General features: G+C 39.2%; 1 protein-coding gene across 1 annotated transcript in view; it reads right to left on the reverse strand.

Moving 5' to 3' along the window:
- The window catches only part of LOC124272502 (steroid 17-alpha-hydroxylase/17,20 lyase-like), a 316,834-nt gene that overhangs the window by 243,608 nt on the left and 45,491 nt on the right, over positions 1-27,735 (reverse strand). The gene's annotated exons all lie outside the window — the stretch shown is intronic.

Below are 27,735 nucleotides of genomic sequence, written 5' to 3' on the forward strand. Positions count from 1 at the left end.
CCCCAGCTGATATTGCTTGAATATTGCTGGGGGCGGCGTAAAACTAAACTCACTCATCTCACTCATATTTCTGTGCTTCTGTCCTTTGCATGTATGGTTTGACAACATGTTCTTCAGAAGTTTTAGATCCACACCTCAATACCAGCTCTACGTCGGCAGTCTGTAAATAATCGAATCTGCTCCAGATACCCAGTGAGTGACATCATGAGCGTCGGTCTACGTAGTTGGGATACGATGCCATGCATCAGCAAGCCTGACCACACGATCCAATGAGTCACCTCTTACGACTAGCATGGGTTTGTCAACGGGGACAAGACTAAACCGAATCTTTATTTTCGATATCATTAATTTCAAATGTTTTCAGCTCTATAAATCATTCTTTGAACAAACTAAGACAACACATCAAACATTTATATATAACACCCAATTTGGACAACTAATGAAAGTGTTTGCACTTAAACACACGCAACCTCATCCGACTTTTTAGGGATGTGGATTCACAATTACCGTAACAAGCCTTCCTGGCGTCACTAATAACATTGATTCGTCTATCTATTTGAATGGTAAATTTTGTCTGGTAGTTATGACGGAATTTAAACGACATGATTACTATCTTTTTCGTTATCTAAATCAATAGTAATGGACTAATATACGGATAGTAACGCTCCACAAAGCCGTTGCTGTTGGCGCACTGACGTATTGACTTTCCGCTAGCAATTCAACTCATGAATTTGAAATATGAGCTCACACCCTGTAACTGGATCAGTACTTCGAACAGTTAAACAGGTTTGTTAGTAATTGATTCTTGTAAGTAATTGATTCTTGCAAATCATCCTCTTCACGAATAATACAATTTCATTCGTAATACCCTGTACAGGATCATAATATAATCACATCTTCACGGAACCAGGGTAAAGATGTACGGGGATTACCCCCGAAACAACCTCAGACCAAACACTCACCAAACAGGACGCACCATAATAACTTCAGATCGTATTAATTCGTAGTATGGTGAAAACAAAATGTAACACTTCAAATATACCGTGATTTAAAAAAATAGTGTGCAGCATTATGGGACACGTACGCCAAAACGCATTCTACTTCGCGGAAAACATTTCTCTCGAGATAATACTCAGATTAGGAAGATCCATGTGCATTTGCCATAATGAATCTTTTGTCATGCGCTTAAGTTGGCAGATGATAGTGTCTTCCTTTTCTGAGTATCTGTTGCATGGCATTTCAGTTGATAGTGTTTGATACTTTGCATTTGAATCATTTAATCACTTTGAAATCTGTCATAATTGGATTACATTGTTTTTGTAACTTGAATAATGTAAGAGATTGTTGGAAACTGTGTATCAAGCTTGTAGTTAATTGGTTGCCATTGATTTGAATAGTTATTTCTTTTTCAACTTTCAATTGAGTTGTTTTGTGTTGAAACAGATCTTGAGCCAGAAGTTGTTCCCCTCGTGTTGATGTTGTACATCGACATTTTATGTTTCGTTAAAAATAAAATGGCGTTGGAAAGATGTTCAAATGGTTTGCCAATCAAAACACATTGCCATAAATCTGTTTACACAAAAGGACAGATTTGTTAACTATTATGAGTCTTGAAGAAAATGACTGCCGTTTGCTCCTTGCTCGTACTGACATGAGGGATATCATTGATGGAGATATTATCTGTTCTCACCATTACAAATACTTCGTGGAGAACTATTCTATTTATCAATGGTCCGATGCAGATCCATTTGACAAGCATTTGCGCAGTGTTCGAAAAAAGGCCTTAAGATGGTTTTGCTCGATAAAGCCGAAGCCATTTTTCTGTTGCTTGTGAGAATGTTAAACCTGACCAGAAGTTGTTCCCCTCGTGTTATGTTGTACATCGAAATGGGTCGAAAACAATCGGAACTTGAAATGACAGTGGATCTACATTTGAAGCAAGAAGGAGCATAGCTCAATGAGCAAGTTGAACCTTTCGATCTAAGATTATCATTTCACGCACAGCAAAGCTTATCTTAAACAGAAAGTTGCCCAAGTTGAATCAGCAGATGTCACAAAAGTTTAAGAAACATTTGATATAGGCCCTGCCAAATTGTGTCCTGAGTGACTGAAATGTAAGGATTTCAATGAACTAATAGAACAAATGAAAACAAAGTTGGAGGTCATTTAGTCTTCTTTAAATCTCGTCCTAAAGGTGTTCTATTGGACGTAAATCCGGACTGAGTGCAAGCCATTGTAGGGTTTGGTTACCATGTTGTCTTAAGAAGTCCAATGTTGCTCTGGCAGTTTCGGCACGAGCAATGTCTTGCTGGAAGATGTGATTCCTGTGACGTCTAAAATGTGGTACAAGGCTAGTTCTTATAACTTGGTCAATATAGCGAGCAGCTGTCACGCCATTTCTTCGTCCTGGACCGAGATTCAGGAACACCACAGGGCTAGCGCTCTTGTTGAGACCGATTGCACCCCACACCACGATGCTTGGACCACCCCATTAGTCTCTTTCAACAATACACTAATTAAGTGGAACAACGTTCCCCACGCCTTCGTCATACTCTCACTCTGCCATCGGCTGTCGATACACAATATCGGCTTTCATCAGAAAACAGCACAGTTCTCCATTGTCGATAACGCCAATTTCGATGCTGAGTTGCCCATTGCAGTCGGTTTCGGCGGTAACGAGCGGCGAGGACAGGATCAAGATATGGTCTGTTACAGCAGAGGATTCTTCCACGGAAACGTCGACAGTCACAAGTATGCATGCCGTACCTCTGATGACTGTCCTCGGATTGATGCACCGAAATATGTCTTTCAGTCACATCTCCAGGATGAAGGTCTGGATGGGGACGATGGAATCTCCTACAAAGTCTGGGTGCATACAGAGAGATCACAACATCCCTTAGTCCTATTGAAGTTCTTTTGCAGAAAATTGTTAATTTGACAGTTCAGCATTTAACTGCAAAATCCGAGTCGACTTTTTTTTGACAAGGTGTAAAGAGGAATTGGATGAGAAGACGGCAATAATTCTTCTCGATTTTGCTGATATTTATTCCTTTGTGGTAAAGGATTCTGTTCAGGGGTTTCATTGGGATAATTCCCGAACAACAGTACACCCCTTAGTGTTATACTACAGACAAGGACAAGATCCGAAGCATATGAGCATGGCAGTGATTGCAGTCGGTTTCGGCGGTGACGAGCGGCGAGGACAGGATCAAGATATGGTCTGTTACAGCAGAGGATTCTTCCACGGAAACGTCGACAGTCACAAGTATGCATGCCGTACCTCTGATGACTGTCCTCGGATTGATGCACCGAAATATGTCTTTCAGTCACATCTCCAGGATGAAGGTCTGGATGGGGACGATGGAATCTCCTACAAAGTCTGGGTGCATACAGGGAGATCACAACATCCCTTAGTCCTCATTGCTTTATTGAAGTTCTTTTGCAGAAAATTGTTAATTTGACAGTTCAGTATTTAACTGCAAAATCCGAGTCGACATTTTTGACAAGGTGTAAAGAGGAATTGGATGAGAAGACGGCAATAATTCTTGATTTTGCTGATATTTATTCCTTTGTGGTAAAGGATTCTGTTCAGGGGTTTCATCGGGATAATTCCCGAACAACAGTACACCCCTTAGTGTTATACTACAGGCAAGGACAAGATCAGAAGCATATGAGCATGACAGTGATAAATGACTGTCTGAAGCAATCTTTCTCAAGCACGCCCTGCAACACATTCAGTCTTGTCTTCCAGGGATAAGATGGGCTGAAAGCTGTGTGGCATTGTCTTTGCAACAAGTCATGTAACAAATGCTTGTGACGGGATAGGATGTACCATAAAAAGACTTGCATCAAAAGCTAATCTTGAAGCACGTCTCCAGAACCAAATCACAAGCTCCACAGCAACTTTTCGATTGGGCAATAACTGCTATTCGAGTTACAAAAATGTTGCTTGTGAAAAAAGGAGATATCGAAGCAGAAAACTAAAAGCCAAGAATTGTGATTTTCTGCATCCTCAACTGTTCCCGGAACAGGAAGAAGTCATCATGCTTTCAATCAATAAGTGCCACAAAACTGGCCATAAGTCGTGTGTCACAGAGCACTGAATCAACAATAGCAACGTTGAAAAAGAGACAATATGTAGAACATATAAAAGTCAGGATCTTACAGCCAGGATCTTACGTTGGCCATTGTATGGTGCTCATCGATGTTCTGGTTTCTATCAGAAACGAACCACAGAAGTTCAAGAAATCACGTCGAAAGGCAGAGGTTATACTACCTTTTGATCATGTCATAATGACAGTTGATGTTGGCATCACACAGATATTTCAATCTCTCCCATGACAACTACAAGTCAATTTGTCAATTTCTTTCAAGCATTTCAGCAACAACTGACTTGATTCATTATTTCTTAGAAACATATATGTTACCTTCCAACAGAAATGAGATATAACTTTTTAAGACAAAGTTCTTACATTCGCTCACTAAAACCGTATAACGTAATTAATCGAAAGAACATTGTGAAGCGCCCATAATGACTTCAAGTTTACAAAGTATGCGAATGACTTTACAAGTCAGCTATAACAGGTCAACGAGAACTTTTACCCTCGCCATTTTTATACTATATAGCACAGACTACTTCTGTTACATCTCTACGTGACTCCATAACTGCATGTGTCAACGAGATAAAGACCTGGATGACAACTCACTTCCTACAACTTAATGGTGATAAGTCAGAGCTTCTCATATTTGGATCGAAGTCTACACTGTCATCATTCCAATTCCAGCCACTGAAAGTAGGTGAAAGTGATATCAGGCCAAGTTCACACGCTAAAAACCTTGGAGTTATTTTCGAGTCCTCTCTGGCTCTTGAACGTCACTCTGATGCTGTATGCAGGACGGCCTACTTTCACATAAGAAGCATCAGCCTTATCAAAAGGTACATTGGAGAGAAAGCAGTTAAGACACTCGTCCATGCTTTTGTTACATCACGCTTAGACTATTGCAATAGTCTCCTTTACGGCTCATCAGCGAAAACACTAGACAAATTACAGAGAGTCCAGAACTGTGCTGCTCGCCTCATTACTGGGACCAAACGCACAGAGCACATCAGTCCAGTACTTAAGACTCTCCACTGGCTCCCCATCAGATACAGAATCATGTTTAAGATTCTCATCTTTGTGTTCAACTCTCTCCACCTTCTGGCACCAGTATATATCAGTGACTTGATCTCACTTTACAACCCCAGAAGAGCACTGAGACCCAACTCCTCACGAGTGCTAGAGATTCCACTGACAAGAAAAAGAATTTCGGTGACAGAGCTTTTTCTAAAGCAGGACCGTGTCTGTGGAATAACTTGCCACCAAACATCCAGAACATTGAAGACCTTGAACAATTCAAACGTGTCTTGAAAACTCACTTTTTTGACAGTGCCTTTGCCTAAGCGCCTCTGAGCAAAGTTGTTTGAAAAGGCGCTATATAAATACTAACTTTATTATTATACTGCAGCCTTCTGCATTACCCAGAGTGTCAGAAGGGCTGTACTCCCGGTGGAGAACCCGGGCACTCTCCTGATCTGCACCAAGAGATCAGGAGGTACCAAACCAAGGGCACCGAGAACAATGGGGAGCCTGACGACAGTGTACTTGGGATGCAAGCGAGACATTTCAAAGGCGAGGTCCGCATATTTATCATGCTTTTCTTAATCTTGCCAATCACATTGGTGTCAAAAGGGACAGAAAATTCTATGATATAAATAAATTCATTGGCTTTATCAAAAAGGACAAGATCAGGTTTGTTGGCTGGAATTCTTCTGAGGCTGTATATGGGCCTATTCCACAGAAGTTTGAAAGCATCATTTTCCATGACGCCCTGGACATGTTCAGGGTCGTACCATGGATGGACCTCGGAGTCAAAGCCACAGGCATGTCGGAGACGGTAGTAAAAGCAACGAGCCATGCCATCATGTCGTTTAAGATATGATGTTTGTGCCAAGGAAGGGCATCCACTGACAAGGTGTTGGACAGTCTCCGTGAATTCATTACAAAGTCGACATTTCATATTGATATTTTCTTTAAGAATCACATTTAGGCGATTGCGAGTGGGAAGTGACTGGTCCTGAGCAGCAAAAAGGAAGCGCTCAGTTTCACATTTAAGACCTGCCGACTTCATCCAGGCGAAGGAGTCGGTGGGATTGCTATTCTGTTCAACATACTGCATGTACACACAATGCAATGGCTTCTCAGAAAGCTTCTCCACAAAAGACCGACTCTGGGCAGACTTGGTGAAGGACTTCACCTGGTTTACTCCCATCACTGTACCGTCCAGCAGTACATCGCCATCAACAAAATCAACCTCAAATTTCAGATTCTGTCCAACAACCTTGGCACGCTTAAAATAGCTGTGGAATTCCTTGCTTTCATCATGAGTCTTCACATGCATCACCAGAGGATCATCCGATAAATAAATATGTGCAAAAGTACACAATAAAATTCTATCATGAAGAGCCTCCACATTAATCAAACCCCGACCTCCAGAATTGATTGGCGTGTATAAACGGTTAAGAGAGGAACGACGGTGGTGGGCTCTGTTATCAGACATGATCCTTCTGGTCAGACGGTCAAGACTCTGGATGTCTTGTTTTGTCCAATCAACTACTCCAGAGGAATAGGGAAGGACTGGCACAGCAGAAGTATTGGTGGCTTTGACCTTGTTTCGAGCATTTAGCTCTGAGCTCCAGATTTTCTTCAAACGAGATTTGTACTCGGCCCGAAGTTTTTCTTGAATCTGGGCATTCTGGAGCTTGTCTCGAACTTGCATTCCAAGATAGGTATAGGCCTGATCTTCCACAAGATGCTCAATAACTCCACCCCCTTGTAACTTGACCGATCCAAAAAATGAAGCATCTGGCAGGTTGGCCTTTTTCTAAATATGACGTAAATATTTTTGGGGGCACTTTTTCGAACAGTGGGTAGATAAATTATGCAATTGTGACATGGCAACATATCATTTTGGCACAGTATCCACATTTCTACTTGCTGATACCCAGGAGTGATGAAACATACATGTACTATTTTTATTCCAATACATTGTTTACATCGCATGTGAACGAATGAAACACCACTAAAATCCCGAAATGCTTAAATTTTGCAACGAAAATTATACACATTTTGGCATATCATTTCGACTTATAAATATCAATTTACTTGAACAAACTTTATATAAGTGAATAAGTCATACCACTGGCTCTGTGATTCAGTCATTTCCAACCTTTAAGTACAAAACTCTCTGTGTAATGTATAGGCGAGGAAACCAAGGATTTTTCCGAAAAAGGCCCGTCACTTCCTTTAAACTGTTTTATGAGATTCGGTATTTTACTCTAAATGTTGTGCGTGTGACACTTTAATAAACATTTTACTACTTTACTACATTATAACGCGCCTTTCCGAGGCTAGATATCCTGTTCAAAACGCACAATCTGATCATTATTACCCCGGATAACCCAAGCTGCCTGTGAGGCGCTGGAAGGTTAATAGTCTCACGACTTTTTTCACCGGGTACCCATTTTCTGCTGGGTGAACAGAGGCGATTTTGGACAAACACACTTGCCTAAGGTGAGACCACATGTATCACATGTGCTTCCTTATCTATAGTATGGTATACCATCTATCTAAATATCCCTTTGAAATGTTAGAATATATCACATGTAAAGATAAATGGTCTGCTAAAGTGAAGTCCATTTCCAACATAGCATCAGTCAAATAGGTTAAGTCTCTGTTCTGTCCGACTTGGCCCTGGTTGTCAGAAACAACCTAAACCTCACAGATGTATCCTGAATTGTGTTTGTATCCATGGACAGGAGTTGTATACGTTCACGAATTTAATCTGCGAACTTTGACTTGAGATAACACGTGTAATTCTGAATCCGTTGCAGTCTAGCTAAATTCACAGTATAACCGATCAAATGTCTGTTAACATGTATAGCTTATAAAAAGTTTGATAAGTGAAGACGTCCGTTCCCAGTTGGGCGATGTCTTCAGTATCTGTTGTGGCCACCATGAGCCCCCAAAACTGCTCTGCACTGTCTCGGCGTGGATTAAATAAGTCTTTGAATTTGACCTTGTGGAATTCTGGCCCATTCCTTTTGAATTACCCAGGAACGGCGACAGTTGATCTAACGTATGTGGCTCCGGTTGAGGTTCACGTACGCGTCGGCCGAGGGGGTGACAACCATTATTGGCATGAGTATATATATCTTATATGCGTAAATAATTGGTAACGATTAAATGGAGTGTTACAACACTGACACTAGCTTAACATGTATTTCAATGTCTTTAGTTCCTGTATTTCTTTTCTGTGTTCTCCAAGCTTTTCTTGAAACTTGACACTTTCTTCCAACCACTTTTGTTGTCCTCCTTACCGATTCCATTTCTTCTTCCATGCTGATACGTAAGTCACAAAACATTCACAGTAAATTTAAATATGCCATTATTTGTAACCGTAGATTATCTGTTATTTCAATTTATGGCCAATTTGTCTAAAATTGCTGACAGCTGAAGGGAGTGTGTAAATCCATCTAGGGTCCATGTAGGAAGCAAATGTACTGTAAGTCCCCATGGTCCCTAGTATGGTGACCTACCTTCAGTTGTTGGCGATCTACAGGACGTGTTTTATATTGTGTTGTCTTCTTTAATTAAACTGTTTTATTTTTACATGCTAGTTTTATATGCATATCTGTGATAATCTAGTATTTATCACGTTGATTGCCTGTCACGAGTATACTCGTAGTATCAATTCTGGCGGAACTGGTGGTATTTTAAGACAAGTTTCACATGTTGGCAAAAAAAGGCCCAAGAAACAAACGTCTCCTGGCGTTCTTACTCCAAACTTTATGGTGTATGGCGAGTTTGGCCGAGAACCGCTCTACATCAAATTATACAAACGAGTCATTTCTTTTTGGCATAAAGTAGGAACAAATAACCAACACTGTAAACTCTCTTCACTGATGTATAATTTTGTTTCTGTTAATAGCTTTGGTTGTCAACTCCGATGGATTTCTTTTGTTACAAGAATAATTAATACCTGCGGTTTATCAGAGGTTTTCTCAAACCCCAACAATGTCACCACGTCATGGCTGGTCCTAAAAGTTGAAGTTACTTTAAAAGATCAGTTTTTACAACATTGGCGTAGATCTATAGAAACTAGTTCTAAAAGTCATTTTATAAATGTTTTAGAGATAAACTATGTCTTGAAAACTAGTTATACTTACCCAGGGATATATATTTTCCTATATTAAAACTAATAACCTGCAATAATAATCTACCAGTTGAAACCGGCCGATCGCATTCTATTCCAAAAGAAGAAAGATTATGTAAACTGTGTAACGCTAACGTTGTTGGAGATGAGTTTCACTATATCTTTAGATGTGAAACCCTTCTCCAGCAGCGAAATACCTATCAAAACATTCGGTGTTAAAAAAATGATTATGTAATAAAACTACTAAACATTTAAAGAACTAAAAGACATTTCTGAAATGTATTGTTTAAATAGCTTAATAACAGATGACCAGTGGGTTAAACATTTTACAACACTCACAATCCTTTACATGTAGCTAGTCTTAACACATATCACACTTCTGACGACACAGATGATGACACCCAACTACTCAACAGTCGAATCACTGAACAGGGAGTTCTGTTAAGCCTTTCAAATCTTCCCAATAACAAATCTCCAGGGCCAGATGGCATACCTTGTGAGTTTTTGAAGACTGCCAAACACATTATTGTTCCATACTTGAAATATCTTCAACAATATATTGCTCAAGGGCATATTTCCCAAAAATTGGGCTAACAGTATTATTTGTCCTTTATTTAAATCTGGAAGCAAACAAGTCACAAACAACTATAGAGGTATTTCCCTTATTGACACAGCATGTAAAATATTTACCTCTATTTTGAATAAAAGACTACAGAAATGGTGTGAATTAAAACAAATAATAAGTGAATCTCAAGCCGGCTTCAGAGCCAACTACTCAACTACTGATCACATTTTTGCATTACAGGCAATTATTCAAAAATATGCATGTAAGAAAAACGGAACGTTTATTGCCTTTTCATAGATTTTTCAAAGGCCTTTGATAAAATAAGACATGATGTACTTTTAAGATCTCTTCTTGATGTTGGAGTATCTAGCAAGTATTACAACAGTATTGTCTCGATGTATTCTCAACTCTCATCCTGTGTAAGAACAAACTGTGGGCTGTCATCATACTTCACCTGTAATGTGGGTATCCGTCAGGGGTGCACATTAAGTCCACAAATGTTAATATTATTTTTATAAATGAACTGTACAAGAAAATGTTAAATGATGGCGGTAAAGGTGTTTTTATTACACAAGCCATGGACAACCTATGTGCACTTATGTTTGCTGATGATATCTCAGCACTTGCTGACACGTGTCACCTTTTACAAAAGAAGATAAATGTTTAAGAAACTTTTTGCAATGAAACTGGAATGCAAGTCAATCTTAAGAAGACTAAAGTAATGGTATTTAGGAATGGTGGTCCTCTACGATCATATGAGAAATGGTTTTATAAGGGCCAACAGATTGAATCTGTCTCTGTTTATAGATATCTGGGTATTGTCTTCACACCCAAGCTTGTGTGGAGCAAAGCACAACTATGTTTATCATCTCAGGCCAACAAAGCAATTTTATCATTATTCAATTTTCAAAGAAAAATTGGTAACATAGATGGTTGTGATTTATTTAGAATATTTGACTCAATGATTGCACCTATACTCTGCTATGGGGCAGAAATTTGGGGCACTGAATATTGTAAAGTTATTGAGGCCGTACAACTTAAGTTCTGTAAACAGTATTTAAGAGTAAACAAATCTACGTTTAATGGTATGGTGTTAGGCGAGTGTGGCAGACTCCCTCTCCAATATGTTTATCTCTTGCGTGTTATTAAATACTGGTGTCGTCTCATACATTTACCTGAAAATAGGTTGCCTCGTCAATGTTACATTATGTTCAGATCTTTAGATGAAGCTGGACGCACCACATGGGTTTCAAAGGTTAAACAAATATTACTCAGGTATGGCTTTGGTTATGCTTGGTTTTATCAAGACATTGGAAATGTTGGTATGTTCATTTCTCTTTTTAAACAAAGACTAAAGGATAATCTACAACAGTCATGGTATTCATCAATACAGGATTCTTCAAAATGCTTTTATTATAAGCAGTATAAGTCTTTGTTGAATGTTGAAAAATACTTTGTTCTGATATTCCAGTGTATCTAAGGATGTCTTTATCAAGATTTAGATGTAGCAACTTTAAGATAGCAGTAGAAACTGGAAGATATGGCAATATTGAACTAAGAGAAAGACTTTGTATGTCCTGCAAATCAAAAGGTCTGGATTATATTGAAAATGAATGGCATGTCATATTTGTGTGTGGTTGGTATAAAGATTTAAGAGTCAAATACATTGCTAAATATATACAAGAACCCTACACTGTACACACTATGATAAATCTGTTTCCAAATGAAAGTTATGATGTTATGTACAACATCGGCTTGTTTCTGTACCATGTACTATTATCTGTATGTATTATGGGCCAGTGGCCTCCTTACTGAATAAACTGTCTGTCTGTCTGTCTGTCCTATGTATTTATACATTCTCATGTACCACCGTTGGTTGGTTGAGAAATAAACTTGTCTGTCTGTCTGTCTGAGTATTATCAGTAAGTTGGGAACTCGTCATGAGCTGACACCACCCCCGTACTGTCAAAACAATGATACTTGGAGTTAATTACATCAATGGACACCGGCAAGTCGGCCTGGCCCACCTATCTGCATGTCGATTTGGTTGAAATGTCGGCCTGGCGGGACGCCCCTGTAGTAATTGTAGCTGTGTCTAGTAACACGGATGTTGTTGTAGTGGGTTTTACGATTTGCACAATCAAACATCGAGGTCATGGCTTGGTTGTCCTTCTCCCGCTGTCATTATCACTTGTTCAAGTGTCACTGTCGGGGTTTGTGCGTCCGTCCCAACAGTGGGGTCTGCGTTTCTTGGCTGGGCTCACACTCGATTCACTGCTCGACTGCCGCTTTCCATTGTGTTAGTCGAGGTTGCAGTTACGGGGTCGTCGTTACAGGGTTGTAGTGACATTGATTTAACTATTTGTACAACCAGACAGCGTATGACTTTGTTACACTAGTACATAATCTGATTCATGGATTCGTTTGCTCCCTGTGTCGAGTTTCGATGTCGTTACATGATGCATCATAGTGCACAGGATATCATCGTATCCCACAACCGCCTTGGGACCGGTGGAGGTAGCGTGACACAGGTCACGTATGTAGGACGATGTTGTTATTCACTGGATTGTCTGGTCCAGACTCAATTATTTACAGACCGCCGCCATATAGTTCTTAAATTGCTGAGTTCGTCGTAAAACTAAAACTCACTCACTCACACGTCAGGCCGATTGGGTACATGAGTACAATGTGTGAAGCCCATTTCTGCTGTCCCCCGCCGTGATGTTGCTGGAATATTGCTAAGATCGGCCTAAAACTAAACCCACTCACTCAGAAGCGCTTATATTTGAGTATCCTTGATTACACGTTGCTCATGGCCGGATTGTCCCCAAGTGAGGTTGATAAACACAGGCATAAAGAAGGATCTCACATCCAAACATACACGTATCCCACCACCACCCTACAAACATCTTTAATACCCTGAAGACATGAGTTATCTCCCTCTTTTGGGTCCATCTAAAACCGACCCGTTCTCGAGTAAACGTCATTGGTTATCAAGTGTAATACTTTGTATATCTTCATTCTAGTTGTACTAATTACGGGTAGAAATAAATATGTGATACAAGAAAAATATGATATAGTTCGTATAAAATACCAGCATTGCAAGTCAGTGTCAACCCTGTGTGTGTGTTTACATGCGTGCTCCCAAAACGGACTACATGGTTGGAAACAGTGACGTAGTTAAAATGTAGATTCCATGTCATATTACTGAAATATGACATAATATCAACCACTTGTTTGTCTGTCGAAGCCTCGATTATTACGACTTATTACGACCGTGCAATATTATTACTAACAATTGCAGACCTAAATATCATGTCACCATCCCAGAAACTGGTCCCACCAATCCCTATAATGTACTGTTTCTCTTCGACAAAACCCTTCTCTCCCTGTAGATATTTATACAATGTCATACCATTTCGTGCTGCATTGCCATTTTAAAAAGTACTTCCTGTTGACATGTCTCTCCCGTGACATGACATTTTCGCTAATCAGTTTCACAGCCGACTTCCGTCCAGCAAATATGCAGGAAAGAACTGTCATGTTTTACAAATGTTATTTGTACCAGCAGTTAGTTTTGATGTATGTTAATTTTCGCTTTTAATCTTAAGTTGTGACGAACAACTCGAGTGAATAATTCATTGTTTATTTGTTTGTTGCAATATTCCAGACATAATAATCGAGTTTAGACCATACAATCCAGTTATCAAAAGCATGAACATCGATCTACCCAATTTAGTGAAGTGGCTAAGATCAAGTATCCATTAGAAACGTGCATTTGATGATAAAAGAACAAACACTGGTCATCATATACAAGAACATTTTAAACATAATTTCAGATATGGAGGCACATGAATGTTTGTGTGCATGTGCAGTAGACAAAACATGCTTTACTAGTTTCAATGTTTCCTCTAAAATAATGAATATAGCCAATCATTACAAACCACAATTAATGATTTACAGGTACATGAAAACAAAAGTTAATTTTACATTAATATAAAACATCCCAAAAATATATGTGCTCCCTCTATCCAGTATGGCAGGTAGCAGACAACTTTTTTAATATTGAGCTTATGACAAAAGATATGTATGTAATAGTTTTACCTGATCAATATTGACTCAAAATGCACACAATATGTGGCAACAGAACTCCAGAACACTAATTCATAAGTTAAATTTTTCGATATTTTAGCAATAATTGCTCTAAGCCATTATTCTGGAACTTCGTGACTAGGGGACAAGTGGGGTGATAATCCAGATTGTCTTTCACAAAGGAGAAGTCATTTTATTCCAGTAAACATCACATTTTATTGTTTAATATTTAAAAAACCCAGCAACAGTTACATTATCGCAAATCAGTGACAATTTTGCCTGATTCCATTATATTTTGCAAAATGTCAGATAGAATAATTTCAATACGTTGAAAACTACCTCTTCAGCATAATTCATTGTAAGGTTTAGGTTTCCAGAAAGCTTATGATAATAAACTAAGTTTATATTCATGGCGATACAATAATCTTCTTCACTTACAGACCACGTGGCAGTTGTGATACAAATGACGAGTAACGATATTGAATTTGGATTTCATGCTTAACGCGATATTGAAATATATCCATGAGCATTAATCATACAGAACTAATGAAAAGATTATGTTACAACAGTAGCTACAGATGTTGTAGTACTTGGAATAACGCTCAATACACGCCATCCCACCAACCCATGCAGCTCTTGTACAGCCATAACAAACCAGCTTACCACGCAGGTCATATATGGATTAGTCACTTCTTCCACAGCCTTAACTCTCATCTTCATCCTTGTGGAGCTGGATACAACAGGAAAGCGGTAAGTATGTTCCCTTGTGGACGACACTTCACCAAGCATCAAAATCGTTGGTCTCTTGTGGCTGAAACATAGGTGTAAGATCATATGCAAGTACAAACAGTCCTCACTTAAATGCGCAGGTGTGAGGGCAAGCGTTCATATTTGTTCAAAACTGACTCTCCGTTATTTTCAAGACAATAAACCAGAATATGAGGTCAATGTTATTGTGGCATTTTCAAAGCCAAATCATTTACTTTCTGCATATACCCGTTAACATCCGGGTTAGAATTGGTCTCCATCAACCCATGCTTGTCGTAACAGGCGACCAACGGGATCGGTGGTCTGGCTCGCTGACTTTCCACAGCAAAACACACCCTCTTTGAAACAAATGCAGCACGTTTCGTATGTTGGGTGAAATATTCTACTGTAGGCGTGCCACGGGTATATGTTTCAAGGTCCATTTGTGTAACTCGAGGGTGTGTGGGAGACTGATGTCAGATTGTAGACCAGTGAAGATGCGGGTTACACTTGGTATTCAGTAACCCATGCTTTGGTCCAGAAGCCAGACCCCAAAATGGTGAAAATGTGGTGCATTTTTCTTGCGACCGAATGGCATGTGATTTTTCACAATCAGAATTTAAAGCCGGTTGTCATCAGCTACCGTGCGTGACTACCGTGCAGGGGCCCGTTTGAGGTGCAACGTGTCATGTCAGTTATGGCTATATTTTAACCGATAGCTGGATGGTTTAATTTAATAACTCTGGTTTGGATTGACCGATTTTTGTTGAAGTACACAGCATGTTCAACCTCTTACAGCTGCACCTTCCTGTACATTGGCGTTTACATGCACAGATATGAAGTTGAAGCAGGTCCTCGGAAACGATTTAGTCTGAACTTATTTGCAACTTTATCACAGAGGAATATTTGATGAAGATCTATTACGACAGATACAAATACAAAACATTAAGTGCCTACTTTTATGGACAACTCAAAGATATTCCTAGATAATATTCATATAAACATCATGCTTCTAATGTAACGTTCATAAAAATATGCAGGTCTCAGTTTGAGTAATCTGTAATGATATACACAAAGAGTTACACATAACACGGTCATGACACTATGAGCATCGATCTTCGCAAGTAGGATACGATGGCATGCATCAAACAAGTGGGAGAGAACGACCACCTGATCACATTAGTTCGCTCTTACAACATGGGTTGCTGAAGATCAATTTTGACTCAACATATTTGTGAACCTGTGAGAGTAGTTAATGAAGATATGTATAGTCAGTCTCATGTTATGGATTGTAGATCATTCCAAATGCTATTATTGACAACACAATGTTTGTCGCCAATATCAACTGGTCTCTGCATAAGTCGTACCTCAGAGAGCCAATTGTCAGATTGCATTTAATTACTATCAGCTATTCAATACACGCACAGAAGTTGGTATATACCTTGACAGACGCTTTAGAATTAGATTTTGCACGGAAAACCTTGAAATCGTATATACATATTGAAAGTAGTGGATGACCTAGCCTAGATGGATACTAAAAGACCAACTGTCGTTCATTTCCCGATATCAGTATGTCGAATGACTACGTTGTCCTTCAAGCAGAGACTTAATGAATTGACAATAGTTATCGCATCATGGAACTGGCTCACTTGAATCACTATCTTTGTCAGCTGATGAATGTCGACAATACAACGCCAGCTCTAAAATATTGACAGACCTCACCTAGATGAACACTACCAAGTCGGTTGTAGTTAACTTCATTGTTCCAACAGACATTATGAAGTAACCAGCTGTGATCAGCAGAGCGTGTCTTAAATAAAGGACAGCTTCTGCTAGCCCAGATATATTTATTTATTTCCGAAATACGAATGCTAATATTACTAGGAGATTAGGATTTTAAATGCGTTTCCCTCCTTGTAAGAACCACATTCGCTCTATATCGCTGGGACCTTACACATGCCAGTAGTCTGTCTCATACTCCAAACTTTCGGCCCAGCCCTTCCTGCAATGCAATAGTCCAAAATGAAGCCAGTCTAGACCCCACTGGTGCTGAATCTCCGAGTTCACTTGGGCTAATTCAGTATACACGGAGTTATATATTTCTATCACATTTTCCTATTTTCAGAAGCTTACGCTTTGTATAACGTACCAGGATCCTGTAATTATGGATCCAAACATGCCCCGGATATGCTTATTGGCTTTTCAAGACCATATACCTATATTTCTGAATTTCTTCCACATTAAACAACTGTTGTTAGATCCTATATTAAACTTGCACGCTGTGTAGCCTTTTTATGGCATTGGGTTTTGTGCGTGTGTTCAATTTGTTTGTTTGTTTGGTTTTTTTTGCATTTGTCTGATCCAGACTCAATTATTTACAGATTGACGCCATATAACTGGAATATTGCTGAGTGCGGCGTTAAACAAACAAAACCTTCTGCGCATGCGCAAAATGAAAGTATTTTGAGTGCAGTAAATGAGCTAAGTTTTATGCTTTTATCTTTAAATGCACATTTTATCGGCTTAGCCGCTACACTAATTGGGATACAATGACATGTGTCAACCAAGTCAGCGAGCCTGTCTACCCGATCCCGCTACTTGTTTCATACGACAAGCGTCTACTTTTCACGAGGATTTTCATGGGTCTTAATTAAAAATTATTTTGAGGTATCTTGGCTACAAAACCTGATTTTGCGTTTGGGATTGTGAACCGTCAAGCATTAAGCTTCAGGAGTAAAAAAAAATAAATGGGACGGGAAATATGTCATCTTCGCGTCGGGTAACAGTAATATCATCATCAACAGCATTGGGTCACCACATCAGCGGGAACGCAGCGAAAAGAAAAGAACGAAGGCTGGTAATTAAAAGACACCAGCGACAGGTTTGGTGTTCCGGAAACAATATTTTAGATGCCTCCTTTGATAAGAAAATGTAGAATTATTTAATCATTAAAGGTCACATGCAACGTAAAACACAACTTTGCAGATTCTGATACCTTTCGGTATTGACGTACAGTAACAAATGATCAAAATGCAAATTCAAACGATTCACTAAGTTCACCCCAACTGGGGTGAAAAGTGGTTTCAAAAGCTGTGCTGCTCTGCACTGCACTGCGCTCATGCAGTGAATAGGTTCGCGCAGCTTGGAAGCGGGGTGTCCGGATTATAAGGTTGTGAGCAGGAGTTGTCTAATCTTGGTTGTGTACACAAACAACAAATAGTAAATAATCTACCTGTTACATAAAAGAACCTTGTTAAGGATCTAGATCTACTCAGATATGTGTCAACCAGTGAGGCGTCCGACATTTCAAGACAGAAAACCTTCGCTGGCGGTGAGTACTCGGAGTAGGCTTTGATGTGAGCTATTTTTCTAATGTTTTGTTGATATTTCACAGTCGCGAGCTTTTTATGTTATGACGGGAGATTACCGATTTAACTGTTTATATATTTCATTTGTCTATTTCACCACACGTTCTTCTTACCGAGTCACATTCTCTGTTCGATACTGATTATTTAGCATTGTCAGAATTTCTAACTGTGATATAGATATGCCTCTGTCACAGACAAAACACAATGTCTGTTTTATTGACACCTATGTTTCTGAAGTGGAACACTTTTTATGGATAGACAACTTCTTTGTTGCAGTAGTAGTTGCGACGTTTCGGTGTAGATCCTATCAGTTGCTTGATAACAGTGTTAAGATCTACACCGAAACATCGCAACTACTACTGCAACAAAGAAGTTGTCTATCCATAAAAAGTGTTCCACTTATCATACCAGCTTCTAAATGCCACTTAAGGAACCTATGTTTCTGCCTGCCTGTCTGCTAATGACAATATGCAATACACAACTTCGATCACTGACCACATGCAATTTGAACTTAACACCTATCAGGCTATACACCATAAACAAAACGCGTTGATTTATGACTCGTGCACCTGAGTTCTGTCTCTGTCACATTATCTAATTACACAGACAGGCAGGTGTGATACTTGTTCACATGACATGTTATGGTGTCTGTTGATTACAAAATGTTACACACAAAAAATGAGCATGTATTTACAAAACCCAACATCTCTATCCCCACACAAAGCGTGTATCGGCAAATGAACCAGCCAATGAAAGCCTTCGTTACACTTAAGTGCACGCCCAACCGCTCTGACTGGTTCGGTCTCCCGGGTGCTTCGTTTCGAGGGAAGTAAACCCAAGTACAAAATATTGCACTTTTGATTTGCGATTGCACGCTTATAATTTTGTTTTTTCATAATCAGCAATGTATATTATATGTCACGAATAAGTGATAATTTAGTTTTAATTATGTTTGGTTTTCTTGGTTGCATGTGACATTTAAGAAACTGAATATTGTCATAATTCACTGATTGAAGACATTCAGCGATGTTTTTTAGCAAAGCAAATCTAACATCCAGCTGTGGCCTGTGGCTCAATGATATATTCTGGGACAAAGTAGCCATATTAGCGTAAGCGACACCGGGCAATGCCTTCTCACAGTGTACATATAGCGATAACACGAGACGAGAAAGCGATTAGGATTCTCGGCCACTATATGTACCCAATATGAGAATCGAACCCGGGACTCGGTGTCTTTGCCATGAGGCTACATCACTGCCAATTAATGTAAAGCAAATGCAAGGCTCCCTAGATTTCCGATCCATTGGGCCAGGGAGGCTAGTTTAGCGTTTCTTTAAGCTATTATTGGCAGCTGCCTCAACCACACACCCAACCAGGCCCTGGGGATACCACAGAATGTTGCCAGACAGCATTAAACACCTTGCTGGGAGTCGCTTGAGCTGTGCTTGATCTCGAAGCAAATAAAGACAGAAATATGCGTCGCCGTAAAGGATGTGTGGACTGTCAGTGATTACAAATACACACGCTGTCAGTTTGTGTAGCAGTGTCAACCTGACCTCATTTAATCAGTGAACACCCTGTTGATATGTTTGGCAGAAGACTTGATATATGTACCTTAAATCGACTGACAATGTCGGTCTATATGTGTGGGCATGTACAATGTCAATGTCCTATTGTTGGGTACACATAGACTTGCTTTATACAGGTTGGGCAGTCAGTCAGTTACAGATCGCTATTTACAGGGTTGTTGTTACAGGGAAGTAGTTACATGGTTGTAGTTACATGATTGTAGTTACGCGGTTGTAGTTACGCGGTTGTAGTTACGTGGATGTAGTTACATGGTTGTAGTTACGTGGTTGTAGTTACATGGTTGTAGTTACATGGATGTAGTTACATGGTTGTAGTTACGCGGTTGTAGTTACATGGTTGTAGTTACATGGTTGTAGTTACGTGGATGTAGTTGCATAGTTGTAGTTACGCGGTTATAGTTACATGGTTGTAGTTACGTTGATGTAGTTGCATGGTTGTAGTTACGTGGTTGTAGTTACATGGTAGTAGTTACATGGATGTAGTTACATGGTTGTAGTTACATGGTAGTAGTTACATGGAAATAGTTACATGGTTGTAGTTACATGGTTTTAGTTACATGGTTGTAGTTACATGGCTGTAGTTACATGGCTGTAGTTACATGCATGTAGTTACATGCGTTGTAGTTACATGTAGTTGAAGTTACATGGTTGTATTGTAGAGATTGCATGGGAGTAGTTTACGCAGGGTTGTAGTTACAGATGGTTGTAGAGAGATTGTGGTTACATGGTTGTAGTTACATGGCTGTAGTCACATGTTACAGATGTAGTTACAAGGTAGTTGTAGTTACCTGGTTGTGGGAGTAGTTACTGTAGGATTGGTAGTCAGTAGTTACAGATACGCTCGTACAAGGTAGTTGTAGAGATTGTGGTTACATGGGAGTAGTTTACAGTGGATACGCCTCGTACAAGGTAGGAGATTGTGGTTACATGGGAGTAGTTACAATAGCAGGACGGTAGTCAGAGTTACAGATACGCTCGTACAAGGTAGTTGTAGAGATTGTGGTTACATGGGAGTAGTTACAATAGCAGGACGGTAGTCAGAGTTACAGATACGCTCGTACAAGGTAGTTGTAGAGATTGTGGTTACATGGGAGTAGTTACAATAGCAGGACGGTAGTCAGAGTTACAGATACGCTCATACAAGGTAGTTGTAGAGATTGTGGTTACATGGGAGTAGTTACAATAGCAGGACGGTAGTCAGAGTTACAGATACGCTCATACAAGGTAGTTGTAGAGATTGTGGTTACATGGGAGTAGTTACAATAGCAGGACGGTAGTCAGAGTTACAGATACGCTCATACAAGGTAGTTGTAGAGATTGTAGTTATATGGGAGTAGTTACATTGTTACATTAGAGCGGTAGTAGTCTCAGGGTTGCGGCTGTTGATTATCTAGGACAAGGCGTAGTCCTGCTTCTCCCGCTGACATTATCGCTCACTGAGGTAACTGTGTCAGTATTTGTGTGTCCGTCTGTTCAAATTTGTCGGCCGTCCGAAGCTGTTCGACCAGAGCAAGGTCGACTGCCACATTTCTGCTGTTGCTCCGGGTATGTTTTATACTTTTACTGACATCAATGATGTTACTTTCATACACTTATATATTGCCAAAGGTTTCCCGGATACACTCCAATGTCAACAACAGATTTGCTGTGTTCCCTAATCAGCGACTGCATAATCGTTCTTTCAACTTGAAGGTTGTCGGTTCAGTATAGCGGCTGGAATGTTGTGGTTGCAGGGTAGTAGTTACAAGGTCGTCGTTACAGAATGACAGTTGCATATTGTTTTTACTATTTACAACCTGTGTCATGGCTAACTTTAGATGTCGTTATCATGATATATCACATTGTCGGAATGGTTATCATGATATACCAGAGTGTCGATCACGTTATCATGATGCATTACAGTGTCGTTATCATGATATATCACATTGATGTCGGCATGGTTATCATGATCACATTGTCCTCATGATACACCAGAGTGTCGATCACGTTATCATGATGCATTACAGTGTCGTTATCATGATATATCACATTGTCGGAATGGTTATCATGATACACCAGAGGTCGATCACATTATCATGATGCATAACAGTGTCGTTATCATGATATATCATATTGTCGGCATGGTTACCATGATACATCACATTGTCGGCGTTGTCATCATGATATACCACAGTGTCGATCACGTTATCATGATACATTACAGTGTCAGTGAAATTAGAATGATATATCATATTGTCAGTGTATTTATCATGATGCATCGCAGTGTTGGTGTAATTATGATGATATATCATATTGTCGGTATTGTTATCATGTTATATCACAGTGTCGGTGTTGGTATCATGATACACCAGAGTGTCGATCACATTATCATGATGCATCACAGTGTCGGTGTAATTATAATGATATATCATAGTCATCATGATATATCACAGTGTCCGTCTCCTTGTCAGGATATATCACAGTGCCGGTGTTGTTACCATGGTATATCACTGTGTAGGTGTCGCTATGATATATCATACTGTTGGTGTTGTTATCATCATATGTCACTGTGTAGGTGTCGCTATGATATTATCGTATTGTCGGTGTTGTTATCATGATATATCACAGTGTCGGTGTTGTTATCATGATATATCATATTGTCGGTGTGGTTATCATGATATATCACAGTGTCGGTGTTGTTATCATGATATATCACAGTGTCGGTGTTGTTGTCATGATATATCACAGTGTTGGTGTTGTTATCATGATATATCACTGTGTCGGTGTTGTTATCATGATATATCCCAGTGTCGGTGTTGTTGCCATGATATATCACAGTGTTGGTGTACTTATCATGATATATCAAAGTGTCGGTGTTGTTATCATGATATGTCACTGTGTAGGTGTGGTTATCATGATATATCACAGTGTTGGTGATGTTATCATGATATATCACTGTGTCGGTGTTGTTATCATGATATATCAAAGTGTCGGTGTTGTTATCATGATATATCACAGTGTCGGTGTTGTTGTCATGATATATCACAGTGTTGGTGTTGTTATCATGATATATCACAGTGTCGGTGTTATCATTATGATATATCACAGTGTCGGTGTTGTTATCATGATATATCACAGTGTTGGTGTAGTTATCATGATATATCAAAGTGCCGTGTCGGTGTTGTTATCATGATATGTTATAGTGTTGGTGATGTTATCATGATATATCACTGTGTCGGTGTTGTTATCATGATATATCAAAGTGCCGGTGTTGTTATCATGATATGTCACTGTGTAGGTGTGGTTATCATGATATATCACAGTGTCGGTGTGGTTATCATGATATATCAAAGTGCCGGTGTTGTTATCGTGATATGTCACTGTGTAGGTGTGGTTATCATGATTTATCACATTGAAGGTGTGGTTATCATGATATGTCACTGTGTAGGTGTCGTTATCATGATATATCACAGTGTCGGTGTTGTTATCATGATATATCAAAGTGCCGGTTTTGTTATCATTATATGTCTCTGTGTAGGTGTGGTTATTATGATATATCAAAGTGCCGGTGTGCTTATCATGATATATCACTGTGTAGGTGTGGTTATCATGATTTATCACAGTGTCGGTGTGGTTATGATGATATATCAAAGTGCCGGTGTTGTTATCGTGATATGTCTCTGTGTAGGTGTGGTTATCATGATTTATCACATTGAAGGTGTGATTATCATGATATGTCACTGTGTAGGTGTGGTTATCATGATATATCACAGTGTCGATGTTGTTATCATGATATATCAAAGTGCCGGTTTTGTTATCATTATATGTCTCTGTGTAGGTGTGGTTATCATTTTATATCACAGTGTAGGTGTGGTTATCATGATATATCACTGTGTAGGTGTGGTTATCATGATATATCACAGTGTAGGTGTGGTATCCCTAGTGGTTAAAGCGTTGGCTCGTTACGCCGAAGACCAGGGTTCGATCCCATGTGGGCACAATGTGTTAAGCCCATTTCTGGTGTGTCCCCGCCGTGATATTGCTGGAATATTTTAAAAAGCGGCGTAAAACTAAACTCAGTCAGTCATGATATATCACAGTGTAGGTGTGGTTATCATGATATGTCACTGTGTAGGTGTGGTTATCATGATATATCACTGTGTAGGTTTGGTTATCATTTTATATCACAGTGTAGGTGTGGTTATCATGATATGTCATTGTGTAGGTGTGGTTATCATGATATATCACTGTGTAGGTGTGGTTATCATGATATATCACTGTGTAGGTGTTGTTATCATGATATATCACAGTGCCGGTGTCGTTATCATGATTTACATTGTCGGTGTTGTTGTCATGATATATCACAGTGTCGGTGTTGTTATCATGATATATCACAGTGTCGGTGTTGTTATCATGATATATCCCAGTGTCGGTGTTGTTGCCATGATATATCACAGTGTTGGTGTACTTATCATGATATATCAAAGTGCCGGTGTTGTTATCATGATATGTCACTGTGTAGGTGTGGTTATCATGATATATCACAGTGTTGGTGATGTTATCATGATATATCACAGTGTCGGTGTTGTTATCATGATATATCAGTGTCGGTGTTGTTATCATGATATATCACAGTGTCGGTGTTGTTGTCATGATATATCACAGTGTTGGTGTGGTTATCATGATATATCACAGTGTCGGTGTTGTTATCATGATATATCACAGTGTCGGTGGTGTTATCATGATATATCACAGTGTTCGGTGTGTTATCATGATATATCACAGTGTCGGTGTTGTTATCATGATATATCAAGTGCCGGTGCTTATCATGATATATCACTGTGTAGGTGTTGTTATCATGATTTATCACAGTGTCGGTGTGGTTATCATGATATATCAAAGTGCCGGTGTTGTTATCGTGATATGTCACTGTGTAGGTGTGGTTATCATGATTTATCACATTGAAGGTGTGGTTATCATGATATGTCACTGTGTAGGTGTGGTTATCATTTTATATCACAGTGTAGGTGTGGTTATCATGATATGTCACTGTGTAGGTGTGGTTATCATTTCATATCACAGTGTAGGTGTGGTTATCATGATATGTCACAGTGTAGGTGTCGTTATCATGATATATCACAGTGTAGGTGTGGTTATCATGATATAGTGTAGGTGTGGTTATCATGATATGTCACTGTGTAGGTGTGGTTATCATGATATATCACAGTGTAGGTGTGGTTATCATGATATGTCACTGTGTAGGTGTGGTTATCATGATATGTCACTGTGTAAGTTTGGTTATCATGATATATCACTGTGTAGGTGTGGTTATGTATAGTGTGTGGTTATCATGATATATCACAGTGCCGTTGTCGTTATCATGATTTATCATATTGTCGGTCTTGTTATCTTGATATATCACAGTGTAGGTGTGGTTATCATGATATGTCACTGTGTAGGTGTGGTTATCATGATATATCACTGTGTAGGTGTGGTTATCATGATTTATCACAGTGTAGGTGTGGTTATCATGATATATCACAGTGTAGGTGTGGTTATCATGATATATCACAGTGTAGGTGTGGTTATCATGATATATCACTGTGTAGGTTTGGTTATCATGATATATCACAGTGTAGGTGTGGTTATCATTTTATATCACAGTGTAGGTGTGGTTATCATGATATATCACAGTGTAGGTGTGGTTATCATGATATGTCATTGTGTAGGTGTGGTTATCATGATATATCACTGTGTAGGTGTGGTTATCATGATATATCACTGTGTAGGTGTTGTTAACATGATATATCACAGTGCCGGTGTCGTTATCATGATTTATCATATTGTCGGTCTTGTTATCTTGATATATCACAGTGTAGGTGTGGTTATCATGATATGTCACTGTGTATGTGTGGTCATCATGATATATCACTGTGTAGGTGTGGTTATCATTTTATATCACATTGTGTTATCATGATATGTGGTGATATATCACTGTGTCGGTGTTGTTATCATGATATATCACGGTTTTGTTATCATTATATGTCACTGTGTAGGTGTGGTTATCATGATATATCATCTGTGTAGGTGTGTGATTATCATTTTATATCACAGTGTAGGTGTGGTTATCATGATATATCATTTTATATCACAGTGTAGGTGTGGTTATCATGATATGTCATATGTCATTTATATCACAGTGTAGGTGTAGTTATCATGATATATCACACTGTGTAGGTGTGGTTATCATGATATATCACTGTGTAGGTTTGGTTATCATGATATATCAGTGTAGGTGTGGTTATCATGATATATCACTGTGTAGGTGTGGTTATCATGTCATTGTGTATATGGTTATCATCAGGTGTGGTTATCATGATATATCACTGTGTAGGTGTGGTTATCATGATATATCACTGTGTAGGTGTGGTTATCATGATATATCACTGTGTAGGTGTGGTTATCATGATATATCACTGTGTAGGTGTGGTTATCATGATATATCACAGTGTAGGTGTGGTTATCATGATATATCACAGTGTAGGTGTGGTTATCATGATATGTCACTGTGTAGGTGTGGTTATCATTTTATATCACAGTGTAGGTGTGGTTATCATGATATATCACTGTGTAGGTGTGGTTATCATGATATATCACTGTGTAGGTGTGGTTATCATGATATATCACTGTGTAGGTGTGGTTATCATGATATATCACTGTGTAGGTGTGGTTATCATGATATATCAGATATGTCGTTGTTAGTTATCATAGGTGATTTATCACAGTGTGGTGGTTATCATGATATATCACTGTGTAGGTGTAATTATAATGATATATCACAGTGTCGGTGTCGTTATCATGATGTATCACAGTTTCAGTGTCGTTATCATATTATATCACAGTGTCGGTGTCGGGTCTTATGTCAGATCAGCTCAGAGCGTCTGAGGGTTGATTTGTTGACACTGGTGTTCTGTATGTTCATTACATCATATATGTTTTTATCCTTTTTGCTGATATTGTCCTTCATGATTAAAAAATACTTTCAATATGTAAGGTTCGGACTGAAACTGTCTTTCCAAGAGTAACGGGTTGCTTGATAAACCAATCTTGCAATGCAATCTTGGAATGCAATGCCATCTGAGGTATGGATCGGGATTATCTTTGGTCTAACATTACAATCAATTGCAAGTCGCTGTTTTACTGAAGACAAATGTCACTCATATGGCGAGGTTAATATAAGTGTGAATGTGGCTGCTTGTGTCTTTAAAAAATAATTACTGTGTTCACGCATTCCAACGGATTGATACGATGGAACTTTGATGGTTACACACCGCCTCCGTGGTGTAGTGGTTAGAGCGTCCAGCGCGACGTTAAACCCAATTTCACCTCACCTCACCTTGATGGTTGCATGGTCTGCAGCAATAACGGCAATACTGTTTGCCCTGTCACAAGACGCATACGTCTATCAGTGCTTGGTGTGATTACCATGCTCTCCTTGGCAAAGACTGAACCAGTGTTGGAATTTTGTCCCGTAAAATGTTCAGCTGTTGTTCATGCAACGCGTTGGCGTATGTGGCAGATGACGTACATGTCTATCGGGCTAGTTAAACCGACGCTCTATCGGGTTGACATCCAGAGATGTGGAAGGCTATACAAGACTTAGGAATTAAAACGGGACACGAGTTTTGTGTGGTGTAGCGTTGTGGCGCTTGAACACTTTCACTACCGAATATGTCGATCCAGGATCTCTGGATATTTACAGCCGCAATCAGCAATGTTCTACATGTATGTCTGTACATAATCGAGTTTATGCAAGACAAACCCGTGATTAATATCATGAACATCGTCCCACGCCTTATAATGACAGGCAATCAATCAAGTCTGGCCATCCTCTCTATTTATTTGCCCCCTTAGACCAGCATATATTAGGGAGGACAAATTTTACCCGAAATCGCGAGGATGATTCACGGTTTTCAATGAATATAAATTTCATGGAAGAACACGCGTTCCTCAGGTATATTATTCATTGCATCATTCTGAATTTTTAAAAGAACCCGCTTTCCTGTAGGATGTTTCATAAACAATACCAATGCGAACCGAAGAATGAGAATATTGAAAACTATTTTTGTTAAAAGAACAAGAA

The sequence above is a fragment of the Haliotis rubra genome, unplaced genomic scaffold (genome assembly GCF_003918875.1).
Source record: "Haliotis rubra isolate DU_JTF1 unplaced genomic scaffold, ASM391887v1 Scf170, whole genome shotgun sequence".
NCBI lineage: Eukaryota > Metazoa > Mollusca > Gastropoda > Lepetellida > Haliotidae > Haliotis > Haliotis rubra.